The sequence below is a fragment of the Bos javanicus genome, chromosome 10 (assembly GCF_032452875.1).
Source record: "Bos javanicus breed banteng chromosome 10, ARS-OSU_banteng_1.0, whole genome shotgun sequence".
Lineage (NCBI taxonomy): Eukaryota > Metazoa > Chordata > Mammalia > Artiodactyla > Bovidae > Bos > Bos javanicus.
Genome location: NC_083877.1, coordinates 21,347,057 through 21,353,430, shown reverse-complemented (window position 1 = coordinate 21,353,430; position 6,374 = coordinate 21,347,057).

The window sequence follows — 6,374 nt, the reverse complement described above, 5'->3', positions numbered from 1 at the left end:
ACTCAGTCTGGGCGGCATTAGTTGGGCTATGGGAGGCCGACCATGAAACGCAGGGGCTGTGCAGCCAGTGCAGCGCAGCTCCCAGGTGCCAAGGTGTGCAGCCGCTGAGGCAGCCCCTACAGGCACTGCTCAGCAGAACAAACTCTGAGGGTCCCGACCAGGCCTTGCCAGGTGCTGAGGGATTAGGTCCACTGGTAGGGACCTCAGGGACTGGCCACGAAGGGCAGAGTTTCTTTTTATCCACCCCCTCGAGCTTTCTAAGCGAAAGTGGCTGCCCCTCCCTGAGTTCCCAGGGCTCAGATACAGATGCAGGCAACTGAGATTCACAAAGGATGCTTGGGAGCCAGCTGAGCCATTTTAAAGCCAGTGTCTTCATCACGGGCCAGCATCTGTGGTGTGGAACTGGGAAGCCTTTTCTACAGTTAGTAAATCAATGGTACTTTGTTCCCCTCCTGTTGAGTTGGGGGGATCCGGTCTACTGGTGTTACAGTGTTACTCTTCTCAAGAGAGCTTATGAAGAGGGAAAGAGAACTCGCGGGTCTCTAGGCTTGCTGCCCCAGTGCCCCAGTTTGAAGCCAGATTGGAGGGTCTGACATCCTTAAATATCCCCACTCTTTCTTCAGCCCTCTGGCACCTACACTTAGCTCCATCTGGATTCTCTTCCTTCTATTCGCTACAGTTTGAAGACCACAGCTTTGCTGACTCCTTCATTCAACTAGTGTTTATTGAACACCTACGTGCCAGGCATTATTTCAGTCGATCAGGATGTGACAGTGACCAATATAAAGATCCTTCCTCCGCACAGCTCTACTCAACTGTTTGAAGACGTGAAATCCAGGCCTGAACTTAGAGCCAGTGCCTTTGCTCACATGCACATTCCTGGTGGGAGGAGTGAGGGGCCAGGGGCCCCCTGTGTGGGGGTGCATGGGGAGAGTGCAGGGTGTGTTAGAGTGATAGCAGATAAGACAAAGAAGAGCAGAGCAAAATGCTATAAATAAAGAGGGGCTGGAGGGCGGACAGCTTCACCAAGGTAGACCAAATAAGGCCTGGAGTGGAAGGAAGGTAATCTGCCTCCCCTGCCCTCCCCTCCCCAGCATTGTGACTGCTTTGTCTGGGCTCTGTCACCACCCTGATCAAGTGTCAGGCCCAAGCAGGGGCCATTTGCTGTGAACATGCCAGCGGGAGTTCAGAGGAAAAGTTGCTAAAATTACTACCAGGAATGGGAGGAGGAGGGGCGCAGCAGGGCAAGTTAAAGGAGACCTCGGTGTGAAAGGAGGGAAATAAGAAAGGAGCCCCCAAACCCATGGGATGGGAGCAGGAGAGCGGCAGAAATAGGCAGGGGTCTTCGACCAGGAAGAGGAAGGGGGCACGGTTGTCTGCGCATTTGGGAGGGGGGACGCAGCCTGGAGTGGGGCCCAGCACTCCAATCTGCCTGCCCCCAGAGTCTCTGACCTTGGGGAGACCCCTACCCTGGCTGCACACGAGCCTGGGCTTAAGGCCTGAGCTTTGTGCCCGTCTCAGGTTTCCCTTTGCAAACAGCTGCTCCTTCTTGTCATTCTTTTGTCTTCCTGCTGGCTTCCAAATCTTTGCGCCCCTCTGCACCCTGCCCCCACCCCCTTGTCCAGAGTCTCTGCTTTCCGACAGACAGTGGACAGCTGGAAGGGGCTGAGGCTGGCCCTGTTTAGTTTGGGGTGCTGGGAAAGGTAGATCTTACCCTCGGGGAGTGTTTAGAGGGGCACAACTCACTAAAAGAGACGCTTGATGGGGCGTGAATAGTTTGGATCCAGGCTGGAGGTCAGAGAGCTTACGAGGGCCACCGTGGCAAGCTTTGGAGTCGGTCACAAAGGTCCACTTTGAAACGCAGCCCCTCTGTTTCCCAGCTGTGTGATTGATGTCAGTTATGGAACCTCCCTGAGTCAGTTTCATCATCTGTAACATGGGGATAGTCAGGGGCTAAAGACCAGGACTTCCCTGGTTGTCCAGTGGTTGGGAATCTACCTGCCAATGCAGGGGACATGGGTTTGATCCCTGGTCCCGGGAGATCCCACAAACCATGGAGCAACTAAGCCCATTTGCCACAACTACTGAAGCCTGCACACTCTAGAGCCTGAGTTCCGCAGCTAGAGAAGCCACCGCAATGAGAAGCCCACACGCTGAAACAAAGAACAGCCCCCACTCACCGCGACTAAAGAGAGCCGCACCTGCTGAGCACTTTGGTGTTAGACCTGGAGCCCTGAGCGCTGCCTGCTCTGCTCCAGACCCCAGTTGGGGACCCAGCACAGACCCCCACTCCCCTACTCGAGGCCCTCTGCTCTGATCACAGGCATCTCTGGGGCAGTATCCTGGGGCTGTCAGGCCTGAATCAGCCCAGGATATAGACAGACCGTAGGATTTAATAGGAGTGTATGGTAATTCTCAGTGAGGAACCAAAAGGCTGAGAAATCAGCCACTCCTTCCCAAGGCGAAAAGGTGTTCTCTGTGTTTTTTGGTCCGAAGTCCCCTTCAGCAGGCCTCCCTGGGATGGTCACCTGTCTCCCCACCCCCACTCCCACATAAACACAAGTGAGTGAACACAAGCACATGTGCCTACACACTTTACACAAACATGGGCGTGTGTGTGTATATGTGCTAATTGCTCAGTTGTGACTGACTCTTTGCAGCCCCATGGATGTAGCTTGCCAGACTCCCCCTGTCCACAGAATTCTCCGGACAAGAACACTGGAGTGAGTTTTCATCCCCTCCTCCAGGGTGGGTATGTATACATCTCTGCAAAACACCTGTGGTACAGTCAGAGCTGTATCTGTAGCCAGTGCCAAGACTGTTTGATGAACTCACCAGGAATGCCTCTCTCCCAGCTGCTAGCCTGTCTCATTCTTCCTTGGTGGGAGAAGAGGCTGGAAGCAAGGAGACCAGAGAGGAGGCTAGGATAACCATCAAAGTCAGGAGAAGAGTGGGGAGAGCAGATGCAAAAAGGAAAGAAAGGGCGAGGCTGGAAGAGTTTCCTTTTTTTAAATTGATTTTTTATTGGAGTATAATTGCCTTATAATGTTGTGTTAGTTTCTGCTGTATATCAAAGTGAAGCAACTATATGTATATATATTTCCCCTCCCTCTTAAGCCTCGCTGCCTCCACCCCCCACCCCCTACCAATCTCACCTCTCTAGGTCATCACAGAGCACCAAGTTGAGATCACTGTTATACAGCAGTTTCCAATAGCCGTTTTACACACGGTAGTGTCTAAGGAAGAAATCAAATGCCTTGCTGACAGATCGGATGCAGGAAATGAGGAAGGAAGATTCATGAGTGTGTGATCCTGGGAAGGATGGGAGCAGCAGCAAAGGGGAGCAGGCTTTTAGACAAGCAGGAAGAGGACAGAGTATTTGGTTCAGGGGAGTTGGAGGTAACAGTGGGGAATCTGATGAAGATGGTTTGCATCCTTGTAGGAAGTTGGAATTCTGGTGGGCAGGGCTGGTACGTGAGACCGACTGCCTCGGGGGGTGGCTGTCAGACTGGAGAGCACGGAGAAGGCAAGGAGCACAGGAAAAGGGCAGTTTCCTCGAAGCCAGAAGAAGTTCTTCAAGAGGAGCAGGTGGCCATGGTGTCAGATGCCAAAGACAGACTGAATGTCAGGGAGGCAGAGAGGAGGAACTCGGGTTATCCTGGAGCAACCGCCTTCTGCAGTCTCAGGACAGATCCAGGCTGCAGAGAGGTATTAAGAAAAGGATGAGTGAACAGGAAGTGGAGGCAGTGGGTGTGAGCCCTGCATTTGAGGAGCTTGGCAGTGAGCTGAGAGATTAGATAGCAACCAGAAGGGGAAGAGGCCAAATAACATGATTTGTTTTGTTTTGAAAATCGGACAATCCTGTACTTGTGAAGGGGGATGATAAAATAGACCCTTGTTTCGTTCTCCAGTCCCTTTTACATTTTCTGGTTCTGTTTTTCTTTTTTTTGCTTCTCTCCTTCTGGAAGCCAGAGGGGTAGTTTGGAAGTACTTGGAGGGTTGAGGTGCCCGCCTCCATGAAGTGGGCTTGCAAATGGGAGGATTCTCATCCTGCTCACTCCTTATCCCCAGAGATGCATGCAGGGAGATCACAGCGGAACATGGGGGCAGCCACACTCTCATCCTGTGGCCCTCCCCGACTGGCCTGAGAAACGTCTGGGCCTCCTGTGTTCCATGGCATGAGGACCAGCCCAGGGCTGGAGGGCAGAAGTGTAGCTCTACAAAGTGATCTGAAAACATGAGTAGTACCCGTGACTCAGCTGCTTCTGCTTGCTTATGCCTCAGAATTTTTATTTCACCTGGAAAGATGATGTTCCTGGCTTGACAATACAGGTATCCCTGCCTGTCTGAACCCGTAACCTGCCGTGGGATAATGGCTGGTCTTCAGGAGCGGGGCTCTCGCTGGTGTTCTGAGAGTATGGAAGGTGGAGGCCTTCTCTCTGCCCACCGTGCAATGCTGGGCAGCATTCCTGCTGCTGGGTTTGCAAGCCTGGGTTTTAGTGCAGGGCTTTGATTCCTGTCTCTGCTACATACACCCGAAACTTCTATCCAAATATTAGAAACTCATTAAGAACACAGAGAGGTACACACATCACGAAGGTGCTTCCTGCCCTTGGGGAGGGTGGTGAGCAACCTCCCTGGGTCTGATTTGCAACAAAGGAGCTATGGAGCGGGCTGCTGTTTCCTCTCGAGGGAGCTTTTCAGGGGCAGCTGGCAACCTGACTGCCAGGTCACACCAGATCCATGAACCAGACCAGGGATTGAGAGCTGGTCAGGCTCCTTGATGTCTCAAGGGACCAGAGCTGGGGTCTCAGCTTCCCACCTGCAGCAAGGAAAGAAGAGACAGTTATTGTGGGACTTTGGACTGACTAGATAAAAAAAGAGCCTGACCCATACTGAGCAGGAAGAGTGGGGAGGAAGTAAGACAGGGAGGGAGTTGGTTTGCTGGGAGTGGGGAAGAGCCAGGAAAGGGTGCGTGGGCAACGGAAGAGTAAGGGGTGAGGTGGCAGAGATGAGGTTCACCTCTGTTGGTGTTTCAGACTGCAGAGAGAGCAGAGCGGCAGAGCTGTATGTCTGTGCGCTGTGGTGGGAGGTGACCTTGTCTCAAGGGCAGAGCCTCGTGGCGCTGAGAAGTCAGAGCAGGGGGCAGAGTGTCCAGCCCAGCCTCCCGTGCCTGGGCCCCTTTTCTCTGAGATTACAGCCTCTGCCAAGAGCAGCTCCTTGTGTGTGTAGGGGGGTGGGGGGTTGGGAGGGTGACACAGAGCATAAGGCCCTTTTGTGGTACTATGTTCCTAAGAATAGCTGTGGCTGAGTTCGGGGAGGTGTCTCCTATGGCCTGCATGTCCTGGGTCTTGTTCTCAGAGGTGTCCCTTTGCCTGGTGTCTGGTGCTGATGGCTTCTAGCTGTTAGGAGAGTGGAGGCTGTCAGCCCGCCTCAGCCTCTGCTTGTCCAGTTCAGCTTCGAGAGAGGAGACACAGGACAGAGGGAGAAGTGGACAAAATACTGGTCCAAAAAAGTTAGGAGAGGGGAGGCAAAGGCCAGCAGCCTGGAAAACCTGGTACTCCAAGCTGAAGAGTGTGGGAAGCTTAGGCGGAGAGGTGGTGGGCAAAGGGGCCAGGCAGGAGACAAAGGTGGGGAAAAGGATGAATGGGAAGGACTTATGGGAAGAGTTGGAAAGAAGCGGATCCGGGCAGAGAAGGAGGGAAAATAGGTGAAGGGGCAGGAATTTAATTTATGATGAGGAATTAGGATGGGGCTGGAGAGGAACCGGGGACAGGAGGAGGGGCCGGGAATGGATGGACATTGGTGGCTCAGACGGTAAAGCGTCTGCCTACAATGCGGGAGACCCGGGTTTAATCCCTGAGTTAGGAAGATCTCCTGGAGAAGGAAATGGCAACTCATTCCAGTATTCTTGCCTGGAAAATCCCATGGACGAAGGAACCTGGTAGGCTATATAGTCCATGGGGTCATAAAGACTCGGACACAACTGAGTGATTTCACTTTCGGAGAGCAGAGCAGATGGAAAGAGAAGTGGTGAGAGACATGTGGTGGGTGCTCCTACAGATACTGGGCAGAGGAGAGGGTGGGGTGGCTCATAGAAGAGCTTGGAAAAAAAACGCTCCCGAACAAACGCCATTCCTGTGAGATAACAATGCAGTTCCAATCCCTCCCTAATCTCCTGTCCTATTCTTAGCCCTCTGTCCTCTTAGCGGAGAGGCCACAGGTCCCTGGGCTCCGTCCTTCCCCCCGTGCCCTTGGCTAGAATTAGACAGACATGCCTGCATGCCTGCATGGTCATCTGCTAACCAGGGTCCTCCTGCCTTCTGGCACTGTCACTGGAGAAGGCGGGAGGAGGACAGGAAGGTCACTGCACA